This window comes from Rhinopithecus roxellana, chromosome 5 (genome assembly GCF_007565055.1).
Source record: "Rhinopithecus roxellana isolate Shanxi Qingling chromosome 5, ASM756505v1, whole genome shotgun sequence".
Classification (NCBI taxonomy): Eukaryota; Metazoa; Chordata; class Mammalia; order Primates; family Cercopithecidae; genus Rhinopithecus; species Rhinopithecus roxellana.
The window spans coordinates 32,235,880-32,254,233 of NC_044553.1; positions in this window are offsets into that span (position 1 = coordinate 32,235,880).

Genomic DNA, 18,354 nt, shown 5'->3' on the forward strand with positions numbered 1-18,354 from the left:
TTAGAAACGTGATACAAAAGCAAAGGACAGGGCTGATGTGGTAGCATGTCCCTATAATCCCAGTGAATCAGGAGGCTGAGGTGGGAGGATACGTAGGATGGCTTGAGCCTGGGAGTTTGAGGCTGCAGTGAGCTATGGTTCCATCACTGCACTCCAGCCTGAGCAACAGAACAAGATCCTATCTCTAATAAATAAATAAATAACAACAAAAAAGTAAAGAGAGGGCAGGAAAGAAAATAGAATCCCCAATACCAGGAGAGAGCATGTGTAGCTCCTTAGAATTTGCCATATTCTCTCTCACTTTGCTTTCTGTGGCTAGATAAATAATATTTAGTTGATCTTTCAGTGAGGTGTCTAGAAATGCTTTACTAAAAGAGCAGGCTCTCCAGCACCTGATCGTGGAATTGGCCAAGACCAGTGCTGCAGTGCTGCGGGCTATTTATAAATTCCCTCCTCTGTTTCCGGACCTTTCATTCAGTGTCATCTCTTGGAAAGGAGCCTGCTATGGGAGACAAAGCTAGAGAGAAAAATATCTTACTTTTCACAGGCAAATGTCAAAAAGCACAGAATTCCATGAGAAATGAAAAACATTTCAAAAAAATAAACTATACTTGGATATATAAGACATTAATATAAAATAAGGGTCACTTATTTATATATAAATATTTAATATGAAATTAACGGTCCCTTGGAAAACACTTGTTACCACCATCCCTTTAAATCTACTGTTTTAACTGCCCCCAGTAATTCAGATGGCCTGGTATTCAAGGCCACCCCTATCCAAAATTGTGAAGTTGAAGAAATGTGTCTTTTTTTTTTTTTTTTTTTTTTTTTTGACAGGGTCTCACTCTGTTGCCCAGACTGAAGCCTAGTGGCATGATCAGAGCTCACTGCAGCCTCGACCTCCCAGGCTCAAACAATCCTTCCACCTCAGCCTCTGTGGAAGCTGGGACCACAGGTGTGTGCCACTATGTCCAGCTGATTTTTCATTTTTGTACAGACAGGGTCTCACTATGTTGCGCAGCCTACACAGTTGAGTCTTGAACTCCTGGACTCAAGTGATCCTCCTGCCTTGGCCTCCCAAAGTGCTAGAAGGATTACAGGTATGACCCACTGCAGCGGGCAGAAACGTGTCTGAAAATGCTTCCCGTCACACTCTACTCCATGCTTCTTTTTTTCCTTCACAAGCTCCTCCCCTGAAGGAACCTCCCCTCTGGTGAGTGGGCACAAAGGCTCAATACCTAGCTCTAGCACAAGACCAGAGAAGGAAAGGGTTAGTAGGAAACAGAAGTGTAAGGAACGCTTTACTCTGCCTGGAGGAGAAGGAAGGGGATTTGGGCAGAGGTGACCTCTGAGATGGCCTCTGAGAAGATAATAGCAGTTTGAGTTTAGGACAAATTGACTCTGAGATATCAGTGGATCCTCCAGGCAGAAATAACCTTCAGGTTTTTGCAGAGAGGAATGTGGGTGAGAGGTTAGGATTGGAGAGAGGGACTGGGTGTTGTCTCCATGAAGTGGGAAGTGTGTGATGGGCTGTCATTGTCACTGAAGCCTGAGTACATGACAAGCAGAGCAGAGGGTCCCTGTTGTGACATGCCCACCAGGCAGCTCCTGCAGCTTCATGACCTGCATTACCACAGTCAATGCAGTTGGGGTTAGTGGGGAGATCTTAAGGTCCATTATACTCCAAGAATCTAAATGATTTGAAGAGGCAACCTGTTCCACACCCCTAGATAACAGCTATTTTTTACCCTGGCTGACTCCAAGGCCAATTGGAACTAAACAAGGAAGGGGCAGGTGGACGTCCAAGTAACTCCTTCATTCTTTGATTTCTTCAACCATCCTCTTGGAAGCAGGACAGTTTCCAAGTCTGTTCTCTTCCTTAACTGATAACAAGATAATTTATCCTCTTAACATTAGCTCAATGAAAAGAAAGTTGGAATTTTCAATTCGTTGGTTCTCTCCCTTTCCTCTAAATGTAATTCCTCCATTTTAAATAAATTTTCTGGATTTTCTCCAAAGGTCACTAAATGACATTGTAGCACTGCATTAACATGGGCTGACCTAAACTTGGAGATAAAGAAAGGGTCACCCATGTGGGACAATCTCAGGAGTTCTAGGAAGGTCCTGATGTTCAAAGCTATCTACCTACCTCCTATCCTTAGGTTACAGCACTATTCCTTCTGTTTTATTATTTATTATCCAACAAGTATTTATTAATATTTGCTATGCCTGCTTTGAAGTGGCCTAGAAAGCACTGTACACTTGAGCTGTTGGTGATTAGCTTTTTAGTTGGTTGGTTTGTTGTTTTTATAAACTTTTTTTTTAGACATGAAGTCTCACTTTGCTGTTGTTGTTGTTCGTTTGTTTGTTTTTTGAGATGGAGTCTTGCTCTGTCACCCAGGCTAGAGTGCAGTAGTGTGATCTCAGCTCGCTGCAACCTCCGCCTCCCAGGTTCAAGCAATCCTCCTGCCTCAGCCTCCCGAGTAGCTGGAATTACAAGCACCCACCACCATGCCCGGCTAATTTTTATATTTTTAGTAGAGGCGGGGGTTTCACCATATTGGTCAGGCTGGTCTCTGTTGGGGAAACCAGTCCCACACCACCCAGCAGGTACCCTGAGTCCAGCAGAGACAAAGGAGTTAGAAAGAGACAGAATAAGCAATTAAAAGGTGGGTCCAGGGGACCAGAGCATCGGAGGCTTGCTCACAGCCCAGAGTTCTCGGGCTCTGCCCAATTTATTAGTTTACAAGCTCTTTGTTCTTAGGGCAGATGGGAGGGGGAGGAAGGAATGAGGAAAAGGATTAATCAGTGAGGGAGAACTTATGAGTCATTCGATAAGATGTGCAGCAGTGGTGGTTTCTGTGAATTTCCTTGAACAAAGGCGTGTGTCTAAACTACTTAAGATCTTTAACTTATCGAGACTGAAACGGGTGGGAGCAGGTTTCAGGAGGAGCCAAGATGTTTGATGGTACTCCACTGCTTCAAGGGAGTGTTGTCTTCCTGAGCAACCTGTGGCATGCCACTGAGTGGTTATACTCTCGGGGCATAAAGACATGAAGGCAATAAGGAGACTTTTCTCCTCAGAGGCCGCCTATGGCTTCCCATGGGTGTCTCACACAGGGGAGACCAACTCGACTGGCACCCCAGAAACTCTCTTTCCCATGTGTCCCCCTTTTTTGTCTTTATTAATTTTTTTTTTTTTAATTAATAACTGCCATTGCTATCATGGCTCATTCACAGTGCCTGGCTTCTCTCCCAAGGTGCCGCCCGCATCTGTAGACCAAAAACAAACAGCACAAACAGACACAAACCAAAATAAAATTTGCAATTGTTGATCCACCTATGGTTGTAATCCACGTTAAAGGATTGGTATTAGAAAGGCCATCAGCAGCTCCAGCAAGAATATCAGCTCCAGGCAACATGGTGAGATGAGCCTGAGATGCCTCAAAAACTTGTTTTTTCAGTTTAGCAATATCTAATGTTAAATTATCTTCTTTTCCTTGTGGGTGACGTCTAATCATCTCCCAGTGGTGTTCAGTGGCATTATAAGAGCTAGGAGTAACACAAAAATCAGAAGTATTCCAATCACATTGCATTTGAATTCTATGCTCCAAGCTCGTAATCCAATCTCCCATCCAAATTACTGTTTGACGGAGATCATTAATTTGATTTGCCAATTTTTGATCTGTTTGGCTTTGGGAATTCCAAAACTTAGAAGAATTTTTCTGCCAACTATCCACAAAGCCCACAGTTTGAATAGAAGAGTGCAAAGCAATACCAGCAACAGCAGCAGCAATAGCTGTGACAGCTATAAGGCCCATGATCACAGCTATTAAAGTAAGTATGAATCTCTTTGATCTATTAAGTATTCCTTTTAGTACTTCAGTGATAATACTTATGGAGGGAGAGGCCTCCCAAGATCTATTGAGGGAAACAGGTATCCAAACTCCTTCTCGGGCCGTAACCAGTAACACGCTATTATCTTTATTAAAGGTAGAATTAATGCAGGTAAAAAGATGACAGTTGAGGCATGATACAGTTTGAGAGTCAGGTAGGATATTAATTTTTCCCACTGCCAACATAAAAGGAGGTTTAACACAACTCTGCAATGGGACTGACTGATTAGAGGTCATGGATACAACAAACTGAAGTTTTTTACTGTGGGTCTCTGTTTTATACTCTCCTTTCCAAATCCAAATTGGGGTTTGAGCCATCATTAATTTCTACAATTCTGGATGTTCTGGGCTTATAATTGGATCAATCATTTTTGGGTTGTTCTCCTCCCACTTAATAGGGTAATTTGTTTCAATTCTTCTATATAATTTTGGTGCATTATCTGGGTAGTCATTTGCAAAAGGAGTCTCTACAATCATCGCATGGTCCAGTACAATTTACTGCAAAGGGTCCCCTAGGGCCCCAATTAATGATGATTCCATAGGAATTATTTTGCAGTACGGCAGTGCTGTTTGCAATACAACCTTCCCAGGTTAGCACCTCTAGCTTTCCAGGCCATTTAGTGGCCTGCCTAGGGCAGGGCTTCTTATTAGGTTTAAATTTATTAATCTGGCAATGTGTCATAACATAGCTGTGCTCAAGGTATTTAATAGTGTCCAAAGATTGCAATGTTCTTCTACTGATTGCATGAATAGAGGCTTTTGATCCATTATGTGCAGTGACATAAACCATCCAAATTTGTTTATCATAATTTAAACATCATGTTGCCGGCCCCAGGCAGATGGGAGGAAAGCGATAACCAATGGAAACATTCATTAACATTCCTTCCTCCTCTGGATGAGTAGGACCTTGGTTATCTGTTGGCCCAGGCATCCAGACACTATCATTAATATAAACCTCCATAGGGGGCGTCTAACCATGTAACAGGCCTAATCAGTGGGGGAATGGGATGTAGGCCCAATAAGTGTAATTTTGATCTGCCTCAGTTACGGGGAGACTCACCGCCAAGGAGATTACCACCACCATAGCTACCATTAGATTACTGGTGGTCAGCAGCTTGTTCTGAGACCTCAGGTTCTCATCTGCAATGTGAGCTATTCTCTTCCTCTGCCCCCAGGTCAGTGGAGTTGCTTGGCGAGTTTTACTGGTTTCCATCTGCTCAACAGAGATGTTCATCTGAACCATCTGATGAACTGGGGGTGCAGGGACGTTCCGAGGTCTTTTCCTCTTCCTTGGATTCTGGCTCATGGCACAGCTTGAGATGTCTTGTGGGTGCCCAGACAGGAAGCTGATTCTCTTCTGGTGAGATACAAGCAAACTCTCGACCCCATGTAATGATTTTGCCCTTTTCCCAGGTTTTGGTTCTGACATCCTTCCACTACACATGTTTTCCTTCATGAGGATTTATTTTTTGCCCTGTCAAATGCTGCTCTGCTGCCGTTGTACCCTGATCTCTAGACAAAATCAAAAAATTTAAAGTGTTAATAGCCAATCATAGCTGCATATGGGGAGTAGAGTATTCTCTGATTCACCTCTCAGTCTTTTGTTTTTGTGATTGAGATTTTAAGGTTCGATTAGCCCATTCAACAATGGCTTGGCCTTGAGAATTACAGGGTATTCCAGTACTGTGCTCAATGTGCCATTGTTGAAGAAATCTTATAAGATTTACTACAGTAGCCTGGGCCATTGTCTGTTTTAATCTTTTGTGGGATGCCCATGGCAGTGAAACAAGAAAGTAAATGTCTTTTAATATGAGCAGCTGCCTCACCTGTTTTGCAAATTACCCATACAAAATGAGAAAAGGTATCTATAGTAACATGGACTTATGAAAGTTTCCTGAATGAAGGTACATGGATTACGTCCATTTGCCACAACATATTGGGGGTTAATCCCCATGGGTTAACACCAGTCCTTTCATGTGGCAGTTGTAGTACCTGGCACTGAGGGCAATGTTGCACAATGTCCTTTGCCTGTCTCCAAGTAATCTGATATTTTTGTTTAAGTCCTGCTGCATTAACATGTGTTAGGGAGTGAAAGTCTTGGGCATTAGTAAGTACAGTGGAAACTAGTAAATCAGCTTGATAGTTAGCTCTTACAAGTGGCCCAGGAAGATTAGTGTGTCCTTGAATGTGCACAATATAGAAAGGAAAACAGCAATCACACATTGCCTTTTGTAAAGAAGAAAACAGCTGATAGAGTTGTTCATCCACAACATATTTAATGAGCACAGTTTCTCTGTATTGAGTGGCTTGAACAACATAAGCTGAATCAGAGACAATATTTACAGGTTGCTTAAAGTCTTCTAACACAACTGTAACTGCCTGTAATTCAGTCCTCTGTGCCGATTGAAAGTCAGTTTGAATAATTCTGTTTTTAGGTCCTACATAAGCTGCTTTTCCATTGCTAAAGCCATCTGTAAACACAGTCACTGCTCCTTCCAATGGAGTACCACAGGTAATTTCTGGAAGGACCCATGTTGTTAGCTTCAAAACCTGAAAAATTTTGTTTTTTGGATAATGATTGTCAAGAACTTCAATGAAGCCAGCTAAATTTATTTGCCAATTGACCAAATTAACAAAGGCTTGCCGAATCTGATTTTTATTCATTGGAACTATAATCTTATCTGGATCTGAGCCACAAAGTTTAACAACTCTAAGGCGAGCTTGTGCAATCAAGATTGCAATCTGGTCCAAGTATACTGTGAGTGTTCTAACAGTATTGTGAGGCAGAAAAGACCATTCAACTAAGTCCTCACTCTGAACTATAACCCCTGTAGCAGATTGGAGAGTAGGGAACACAATGAACTATAATGGTAAACTTGAGTCTATCCTATTAAGCTGGGCCTGTTGTATTTTTTCTTTAATCATTTGTAATTCTTTGGCAACCTCAGGAGTCAGTTCTTGTTTACTATTGAGAGCAGGGTCTCGTCTTAAAATAGAGAACAGATTAGACATAGCATAGGTAGGGATTCCCAAAATAGGTCAAATCCAATTGATATCCCCTAAAATTTTTGAAAATCATTTCAAGTTTTCAGAGAGTCTTTTCGAATTTGAACATTTTGGGGTTTAATTTCCCTTTCCTGATCCTGCATTCCCAACTATTGGAAAGGAGTGGCCCTTTGAATTTTATCTGGTGCTATGAGCAATCCAGCATTGGCTACCACCTCCTGTAAATATGAATAACACTGGATAAGTCAGTCTTGATTTTCGACTTCACACAATATGTCATCCATATAATGAATGATATATGAATCGGGAAATTGATCTCTCACAGGTTGAATAGCCTTCCCCACAAAAGTTTGACAAATAATAGGACTATTCAACATACCCTGCAGCAGGACTTTCCAATGATATCTGGCTGCTGGTTCCTTGTTGTTTTTCACAGCAGGAATAGTAAAAGCAAATTTCTCGAAATCAGACTCTGCTAGAGGAATATTTAAAAAGCAGTCCTTCAAATCTATAATTATTAATGGCCAGTCTCTAGGAATCATGGTGAAGGATGGAAGCCCTGACTGCAGGGTCCCCATCAGTTGGATGACTGCATTGACTACTCATAAGTTGGTTAGCATGCAGCATCTACCAGATTTTTTTCTTTATTACAAACACTGGTGAATTCCATGGAGAAAATGTGGGCTGCGTTTCCTTTGTTTAATTGCTCTTTGAGTAATTCCTGTAAGGCCCCCATTTTTTCCTGAGAAAGCAGCCACTGCTCCATCCAAGCAGGATTTTGGGTCTTCCATTTTGAGGGAATAGAATTTGGAGGCTCATAAGTGACTGCCCCTAAAAATGGTAACCTAATCCTTAACTGCACTCATTTTTTACAGTAACCTGTATGGGTTCAATAATGCCCATCTCCTATTTTCCTAGACATTTTCTGGGAACATAGCCCATGTTTGACATTATTTTTTGACTAGCTTGACCGTACCAGGGAGAAGGGATTGAAATTTCTGTGCCCCATTGCTGAAGCAGATCTCTCCCCCATAAGTTAACAGGAATGTATGTAATTAGGGGTTGTATTGTGCCTTTCTGTTCTTCTGGACCAAGACAAGGTAAGATAAAAGTACTTTGGAAAACTTCTGAAGCAGTTCTGACCCCAACAAGATCCACTGGGGCCTTTTGTTTAGGCCAGTTTTTTGGCCATTGATAAAGAGCTATGATCAACACATCTGCTCCTGTGTTGACCAGACCCTCAAATTGTTTTCCATGAATAGTGACTGTACAAATAGGACTGTTGTCAGAGACTTGATTTACCCAATAGGCAGCCTTGCCTGCTGAATCTGTGCTTCCAAATCCTCCTGTTCTTTTTTCTGAGCTTTCTCCTAACTTAACATGTGGTAAAAGCAACAGTAGAGCTATTCTGTCACCTGGATTAGCACTCCAGGGAACAGTGGAGGAGATAACAATTTGAATTTCTCTCTGGCAATCAGAGTCCACTACTCCAGTATGTACTTGAATTCCCTTTAAGTTTAAGCTGTACCTTCCCAGTATACATCCCACTGTGCCATTTGGCAATGGGCCATAAACTCCTGTTGGAACCTTCCTAGGAGTCTCCCCAGGAAGGAGGGATAAGTCTTCAGTACAGCATAAATCTATTTCCCTGCTTTTAGCTGTGGAGGGGGACAATTGCTGTACATTTGTACAGGGATAGACTGGCTGGGAACACTCCATTTGGAGTCAGGGATGTCCCATCCTGAATTGGGAATGCCCCGTTTTGAATTGGGGCCTGGGGCTGGCCCCTCTGTCTGTTTCCCAGTGAGGGCTGTCTGCTGTTATCAAACTTTGAATGACATTGATTAGCCCAGTGTTTTCCTTTTTTTACATCTAGGACAGGTACCTGGTTCCCTGCTTTTTCCTACTGAATTTTGCCTTTTTTGGCTTTGTACATTCTCTTTTTGTATGTCCTATCTGTCCACAATTATAGCAAGATCTAGAGAACACTCGTGTGTTTTTTGTTACCCTTAGTCCAGTCATTGCCTGAGCAAGGAAGATGGCCTTATATAAGTGCTCCCTAATGCCATCGCAGGCTTTAATGTATTCACTTAAAGTTTTTTCCTCATTTAGATCTGCCTTTCCCTTAATAGGTCTAATTGCTGCCTGACATTCTGTATTAGCATTTTCATAAGCAAGCAGTTGAACTTTCCTGGCATGAGAATCCGAAATAACTGTTTTTTGTTTGTTTGTTTGTTTGTTTGTGACAGAGTCTTGATCAGTCACCCAGGCTGGAGTGCAGTGGCACGATCTCAGCTCACTGCAACTTCCGCCTCCTGGGTTCATGCCATTCTCCTGCCTCAGCCTCCCGAATAGCTGGGACTACAGGTGCCCACCACCACGCCCAGCTAATTTTTTTGTACTTTTAGTAGAGAAGGGGTTTCACCATGTTAGCCAGGATGGTCTCAATCTCCTGACCTCGTGATCCACCTACCTCGGCCTCCCAAAGTGCTGGGATTAAAGGCATGAGCCACCATGCCTGGCCTTGAAATAGCCTTTTGAGCTATGTCTTGCAAATGGGTGATAAAATCTGGATAAGGCTCCCTTGGACCCTGTCGAGCTGAGTTAAAAGAAGGATAAGTAGTACCAGAGTCGTGATTTTTTTCCCAGGCTCTTAGGCATATACTTCTGAGCTGATCAACAGCCTCATCACCCATTACCATCTGTTGATCTATAGTACCCCATGCCTGTCTGATTCCGAGCAATTGATCAGATGTGATATTAACGGGAGGTTGAGCTTGAGCATTTCTGTGTTCCTGATTTGTTGCTTCATCCATCCACCAAGTTTTAAATTGAGAGGGGGACAGGGTGGATCAGGCCAATGACTCCCAATCCATAGGTATTAAACACCAGTTATAAGCCACAGATTGTAACAAGTAATGAACATAAGGAGAATTTGGCCCATATTGTCCTATAGTTTGCTTTAAGTCTTTTAATATTTTAAAAGGAAATGGCTCCTAGCATGCCTGAGCCATTATTCTCTGGGCTCCTCAGCTGGCGAAATAATTACTGGAAACTGCCAAGCATCCAAATCCCCAATTTCTCGTGCTGGGAAAATGGATGCCTGGATTGTCTGTGTGCCATAATTTGTATTTGGGCCAGCTTGCAGCATTCCTCTACTGTAATTAACAGGTGGACAAGTCTGATCATTCCCTCACTGTAATTGGCTGTTGGGCAAGCCTGAAGCTTCCCTTCACTATAGTTAATGGTGGGGTGTGCAACAAGGGAAGTGGCAAGCTGCGTCTCAGGCTCTTGTTCCAAAAATTCATAAGGCTGAGGCAGGGGTGGCTGTTCCAGACCTTCCCCTAAAGGCGCAGTAGGTGGCACTGTTTCTGCAGTAGGTGGAACTGTTTCTTTCATAAGTTTTTGGCGGTTAGCATATATAGCTTCCCGTTTCTCCCCCCTTTTTAAAGTAGACTGTGATGGTTCACTTTGCTGATCACCAGACTCTTGATTATTAAACTTTTCTATGTCATCCTGAAACTCCTCCTCCTCCTCCTCAGTGTGGAAGTGCTCCAGTCCTGTTTTAATTGCTGACCACACAGACCAAGCGGAGAAGGGAATATCGTGGCCCTCTTGTTGTGCTCGTTTTAAGTCTGATCTGACCTCGTCCCAATCTTTTACATTCATGGTTCCATATTCCAGGAACCAAGGAGAACACTTTTCTACAAGATGGAACAAAGATCAAACTTACTTTCAGGCTGACCCATATTTTCCCAAGGTTACCCTGGAATTCTCCGAGTGCCCTACTTACCCATAGAGCCTGAAGTAAAAATGTACTCAGGCATCCTTCATCAGTCGTCCCCCACTTTCCACACTCTGACGTTTCTTCACCAGATTATTTGTAGAGATCATGGGGAGCCCCATGTTGGGCGCCAGATGTTGGGGAAACCAGCCCCACACCACCCAGTGGGTACCCTGAGTCCGGCGGAAACAAAGGAGTTAGAAAGAGACAGAATAAGCGTTTAAAAGGCGGGTCCAGGGGACCGGAGCGTCGGAGGCTTGCTCATGGCCCAGAGCTCTCAGGCTCTGCCCAATTTATTGGTTTACAAGCTCTTTGTTCTTAGGGCAGCTGGGAGGGAAAGGAAGGGATGAGGAAAAGGATTAATCACTGAAGGAGAACTCATGAGTCATTCAATAAGATGTATAGCAGTGGCAGTTTCTGTGAATTTCCCTGAACAAAGGCATGTGTCTAAACTACTTAAGATCTTTAATTTACTGGGACTGAAACGAGTTGGAGTGGGTTTCAGGAGGAGTCAAGATGTTTGATTATACTCCACTGCTTCAAGGGAGTGTTACCTCCCTGAGCAACCTGTGGAATGCTGCTGAGCGGTTATGCCCTTGGGGCATAAAGACATGAAGGCAATAAGGAGACTTTTCTCCTCAGAGGCCGCCCATGGCTTCCCATGGGAGTCTGACACAGGGAAGACCAACTCAACTGGCACCCCAGAAACTCTCTTTCCCACAGGTCTCGAACTCTTGACCTCAGGTGATCCACCTTCCTTGGCCTCCCAAAGTGTTGGGATTACAGGCATGAGCCACTGCACCTGACTAAAACAGGTATTTTAATACATCCCTTCCATATTAAATTATGTTAAAGAAGGTAGAGGACGTAATGAGCTTGATGGAGAGATAAATGAAAGACATAAAAAGAGATTTGAAATAGAACTCTGGGCCGGGCATGGTGGCTCATGCCTATAATTCTAGCACTTTGGGAGGCTGAGGTGGGTGGATTGTCTCAGCTCAGGAGTTCGAGTCCAGCCTGGGCAACATAGTGAAACCCTGTCTCTACTAAAATACAAAAAATTAGCTGGGTGTGGTGGTGTGCACCTGTAATCCCAGCTACTTGGGAGGCTGAGACAACGGAATCACCTGAATCCGGGGGCAGCGGTCACAGTGAGCCGAGATCATACAATTACACTCTAACCAGGGCGACAGAGTGAGACTCCACCACAAAAAAAAAAAAAAAAAAAAAAAAAAAAAAAAAAAAGAAAGAAAGAACTAGAACCTCTGGATATGAAAAATACAACATCTGAAATGAAAAGTACATGGGTAGGATTAATAGCAGCTTAGACATTGTAGAAGAAAAGATTAGTGAACTTGAAGATATAGCAATAGAAACTATCAAAATGAAAGATACAGAGAAAAAAAGACTGAAAAAAAAAAAAAGAGAGAACACTGTATTAGAGATTCATGGAATATCATTAAGTGGCCTGGTGTACATTTAATGTGAGTCCCAGAAAGAAGAGATAAAAGGGGAAGATAGAACTCCTAGGTTCAAGCAATCCTCCCACCTCAGCCTCCCAAGTAGCTGAGAATATAGATGTACACCATGACACTGGGATTTGAGTTGTTTTTAAGTTCACTGATTCTCTTAGTTAAACTGAGTCTACCAATGAACTGTCAGAGCCATTCTTCATATCTGTTACCATGTTTTTTATTTTTAGCACGTTCATTTGGTCCTTTATTATAGTTTTCTTCTCTCCTGACAGTCTTTTTTTTTTTTTTTTTTTTTTTTTTTTTTTTTTTTTTGAGATAGGATCTCACTTTGTTGCCCAGGCCGGAGTGCAGTGGTGCAATCCCGGTTCACTGCAACCTCCACCTCCCAGGTTCAAGTGATTCTCCTGCCTCAGCCTCTTGAGTAGCTCTGGCTATAGGTACATGCCACTATGCCTGGCTAATTTTTGTGTATTTTTAGTAGAGGCAAGCTTTCATCATGTTGGCCAGGCTGATCTCAAACTCCTGACCTCTAGTGATCTGCCTGCCTTGGCCTCCTAAAGTATTGGGATTACAGACATGAGCCATGGCACTCTGTCAGTCCTCATCTCTTTATGCACATTTTCCTCCTTTTCCACTAGAGCCTTTAACATGTTAATATTAATTATTTTAAATTCTCCATATAATAAGTGGATTATTTTAAAGGTCTTCATCTTCACTGTCTTCACATTGAATAGGCTGAGGAGGAGAAGGAAGGGGAGGGGTTGGTCTTGCTATCTGAGGAGCAGCAGAGGCAGAAGACAATCTGCATGTAAGCAGACCCATACAATTCAAAACTGTGCTGTTCAAGGGTCAACTGTATTTGGAAGCTATGATGATAGCTTTAGTGTATACTTTTAGTAGAATCATGTAGTTAATTTTGTATAATTAACTGCATTTGTGAGTCTTCAAACTTAAAAATGATAAGGAAAACTATCTTCTTAGTTTTAAAGTTGCTTTAACAGGCAGGGCAAGGTGGCTCACACCTGCAATCCCAGCACTTTGGGAGGCCAAGGTGGGTGTTCAGGAATTCAAGACCAGCCTTGAGGTCAGGAGTTCAAGACCAGCCTGGCCAACATGGTGAAACTCCATCTCTACTAAAAATACAAAAATTAGCTGGGTGTGGTGGTGGGTGCCTATAATCCCAGCTACTCAGGAGGCTGAGGCAGAAGAATCACTTGAACCTGGGAAGCAGAGGTTGCAGTGAGCTAAGACTGTGCCACTGCATTCCAGCCTGGATGACAGAGCAAGATGCCATCTCAAAGTAAATAAATAAAAATAAATAAATAAAGTTGCTTTAACAGTTTATAAAAATAAAAAACACCTACTTTTTCAGTTAAAAATAAATAAATCTTCCCATGTAACAGTCATAACGTATGGATTATATCCGTTTCTGGTTGGTCGTTGCATTATCTCTTGATAGTGTGTTTTTTTGTTTGTTTGTTTGTTTTTCTTTTTCTGTCCTAAGTATTTTGGTTGTAGGCCAGACATCTTGTGTAGAACAGTAGAGACTGGGATGAATGATTTTTATGCCTGAAAATGGACATATGCTTTTGTGTTAATCTGTTCTTGTGTTGCTGTGGATAAATACCTGAGAGTGGGTAATTTATAAAGAAAAGAGGTTTAATTGGCTCATGGTTCCGAAGCTTGTACAGGAAGCATCATGTTAGCCATCTGTTCAGCTTCTAAGGAGGCCTCAGGAAACTTACAATCATGGCAGAAGGCAAAGGGGAAGCAGGCTCATCCTACATGGCCAGAGCAGGAGAAAGAGAGAGAGGGGGAGGTGCCGCACACCAGATCTCATGAGAATTCACTCACATACAGTACCAAGGGAAGATGGTGCTAAACCATTCATGAGAACTCTGTCCTCATGAGCCAATCACCGCCCTCCCAGGCCCCACCTCTAGCTTTGAGGATTATATATATATTTTTGAGAAAGAGTTTCACTCTGTCACCCAGGCTGGGGTTCAGTGGCTTGATCTTGGCTCACTGCAACCTCCATCTCCTGGGTTCAAGCAATTCTCCTGCCTCAGTCACCATGCCCAGCTAATTTTTGTAGTTTTAGTAGAGACAGGGTTTTGCTATGTTGGCCAGACTGGTCTCAAACTCCGACCTCAAGTGATCCTCCCGCCTCAGCCTCCCGAAGTGTTGGGATTACAGGTGTGAGCCGCTGAGCCTGTCCTGGGGATTACATTTCAACATGAGATTTGGGTGGGGACACAGATCCAAATCATATCAGTGTTTTTGTTTTGTTTTGTTTTGTTTTGAGACAGGGTCTTGCTCTATCACCCAGTCTGGAGTTCAGTAGTGCAATCCTGGCTCACTGCAGCCTGGACTTCCTGGGCTCAAAGGATCTTCCCGCTTCAACCTCTTAAGTAGTGAGTACTACAGGCATGTGGCACCGTGCCTGGTGAATGTTAACCCTTTTTTTTTTTTTTTGTAGAAACAGGGTCTCACTATTGTTGCCCAGGTTGGTCTCAAACTCCTGCCCTCGAGTGATACTCCTGCCTCAGTTTCCCAAAGCACTAAGATTACAGGTTTGAGCTACCATGATCAGATAGGCGTGTGCTTTCTTTAGCTAAATCCTTAGTGTTTGGGGTTGAGTCAATCTAGTGAGGAGTTGAGCTGGATTTGTTGAATTGAGTTGGTGGCTTGTATGAAGATTTTTCTCAATACCTGCTTGAGCTTCAGCTTTAAGTCTTTTCTTTGCACCTATGCCTTAGAGAAGGCCCTCTCCACACATTCCCCCACCCGTTTTACAGAAGTAAATGCCTGTTACTTTCTACTCAACTCTTGCTACCCTGGTGTGGAGGAGAGTGCCCTCTGTTTTACAGGCTCATCCTCAATCTTACACAGGTATTGTGTCCCTGGGTCTTGAAGGTGGGGCATTATCATCAGCAATCTTCCCTCTGTCAGCAATAGGAAATCTCTAATGGCCTTTGTCCAGGGCGGTTTTCTGCCTCTCTTTCAGAGGTAGAAAATTTTTTTTTCTGTTCACTTCTCTCAGCAATGAATCTTCACCTGTGGCCTGAGGGTGGCAAGTTTTTTCCCCTCTCCCAGTGATCCAAGGCAGTTTTGCAGGGGAGATAGATGAGAACAATCCAGGTAGAGGTTTGTGTCTTTCCTGCAGTGATAGCTGGTCACCTTTCCCAGGCCTGCACCATGAGGGGAAACTATTTTGCCATGGTCTTTCTTTTTTTTTTTTTAACTTCCATTGCCTCTGACCCAAGTCAGTAGCAAACTTTATTACTTATAAGGATTTTAAAACATTTCAATTGTATTTATAACACAAATTTTAGGCAACACACTCCTATGAATGTGATGGTTTTAATGGTTAATACCTATCCAAGTAAAAAAAATTATGCTTTCATGTAGAAAGAATTTTAGCCTGGGCAACAAACATAGTGAGACCCCATCTCTGCTAAAAATAAAAAAATAAAAAATAAAAAATAAAAAAGTTTATCCATAAAACTATACGTGATAAGGCAAAAAAGAAACAGTGGGGCCCAAGTCAGTTAATCGAGGGGAGGTACCTGCTAGGTTACATCTCTTCCTCTTGGCAGTTGGGTTATGTCAATATTTGCGTTTAAAAGAAATCTGGATCCCTTGGGAAAGTGAGAGGAGTGCCATGGCCTGCACTTAGAAGATGAAGACATGCGTTTTTGCATCTTCTACAAGGAAAGAAAAAGGGAAGAGAGAGGGTGAGAGAAGACGGAGATGTGATCGCTGGCATCGTTTCACCTGAACGGAATACTAGGATCTGTGCCTATCATTATGCTTGGACTTAGCCCTGGAAGTGGCAATTATTTCAGGTAAAAACTGTTGGGGCATGGTGGCTGGAGCCTGTATCCCAACACTTTGGGAGGCCAAGGTGGGAAGATTACTTGAGGCCAGGGGTTCAAAACCAGCTTGGGCAACATAGTGAGAATCCTGGGTCTACCAAATAAAAAATAAAAAATTAGCTGGACATGGTGGCACACATCTATAGTCCCAGCTACTCAGGAGGCTGAGGTAGGAGGACCACTTGAGCCCAGGAGTTTCAGGCTGCAGTAAGCTGTGATCTCACCACTGAACTCCAGCCTGGATGACAAAGCGAGATCCTGTCTCTAAAATAAATACATACATATGTACACAGATGAGGCAACAATGAAAAAAAGATATAAGATATATATCCTTTTGTAATCTTATATATTTTTGTATATATTCTATCTTATATGTATATCTTATATATATATATATATAAGATTTACATGTATATATGTATGTAAAAATACACAAAAAGATATAAGATATATGTACAAGACAGAATGAGCAAGAGACACTTCACAGTCATATTGACATATAGAACAATAGCTTGAAAATATCTGTAAGCAGGTTTACTTTCAACATTGGTGCCTTGTTTTCCTGAATTAATATAAGATCTTACAACAGTGCTCCACAATTGCGAAGTCATGTAATATTTTTCCAAGTTCCTTCTTCTGTATTAAATTACTTAATTTTCATGATAATCTTATGAGATAGTGTAGCAGGACGAGCCGCAGACAAATCTCTCAGACACCGAGTTGTAGAAGGAAGGGCTTTATTCAGCTGGGAGCATCGGCAAGCTACTGCCTTAAAATCCGAGCTCCCCGAGTGCACAATTTCTGTCCCTTTTAAGGGCTCACAACACTAAAGATTTCACATGAAAGGGTCGTGATTGATTTGAGCAAGCAGAGGGTACGTGATAGGGGCTGCATGCACTGGTAGTCAGAGAGAAACAGAACAGGGCAGGGAGTTTCACAGTGTTCTTCTATACAATGTCAGGAACATTGGTTTCTAAGTCATGAGTTGATTTTTAACTACTGGGTTTAGGCCAGGCAGACCCAGGCCTGGTTCCGGGCCTGGCACTGGGCTGCCTGTCTTTGGTTTTATTTCATTGTTTTTTCTTAAAACAGGTACTGAATATAAAACAATAGAAAACAATATGAGAGGGTCTCTCTCTTTCCTCAATAGGATTAGGCAGGGTGGGAAAGACTGAAGAGGCCCAGAAAGGTAAAGTGAGTTGCTCTAGACCCAGAATACAACACACATCTACTCTGTGAGGGACTGTGTGTACATGTGCACACACATACACACGCAGAACAGGGGAAATAGAAATGTGTCCTTATTTTGGTGATTGGAATCCGCATCTACATACCAAATAATCTAAGCAGAATCTGTGGTGGTGATGTTGTTTTCACATATTTGACAAATATTTATTGATTGCCTAATAATATTGTGGTGGGCCTTGAGCCTGAGGATACAGTGAAGAACAAGATAGAGAACCTGGCCAGGAGCAGTGGCTCACATCAGTAATCCCAGTACTTGGGAAGCAGGAGGATGACTTGAGCCCAGCAGTTTGAGACCAGACTGGGCAACATTTTGAGATGCCCATCCCCACAGAAATTAAAAAAAGACTTAGCCAGGTGTGGTGGTACATGCCTGTGGTCCCAGCTACTCCAGAGGCTGAGATGGGAGGATCACCTGAGCCTAGAAGTTAGAGGCTGCAATAAGCCATGATAGTGCCGTTGCACTCTAGTCTGGGTGACAGAGCAAGACCTTGTCTAAGGAAAAAAAAAAGACAGACAGCTTGTGCTTGAGGAGATCACGGTCTAGCAGGAGATGGTATATGCTCTATAGGGTTCAGCAACAACATGGTACAATCAGAGTACAGGGAGAGATCCTAAGTTTTAGCTAGAGGGAGTCATAGAAAGCTTTCTTTCTTTCTTCCTTTCTTTCCAGGCCAGAATAAGTGTTACCAGCTCTGCAAAGCCTTTCTCTCTTTCTCTCCCTCTACCCTCTACCCCGCCCCCCCTTTTTTTTTAGATGGAGATGGAGTCTCGCTCACCCAGGCTGGAGTGCAGTGGCATGATCATGGCTCACTGCAACCTCTGCCTCCTGGGTTCAAATGATTCTCCTGCCTCAGCCTCCTGAGTAGCTAAGATTACAAGCCTGCACCACCATGCCCAGATCATTTTTGTATTTTCAGTAGAACTGGAGTTTCGCCATGTTGGCCAGGCTGGTCTCAAACTCCTGACCTCAAATGATCCGCCCGCCTTGGCCTCCCAGTGTGCTGGGATTACAGGCGTGAGCCACCGCGCTTGGCCTGCAAAGCCTTTCTTGACACATCTGTCTT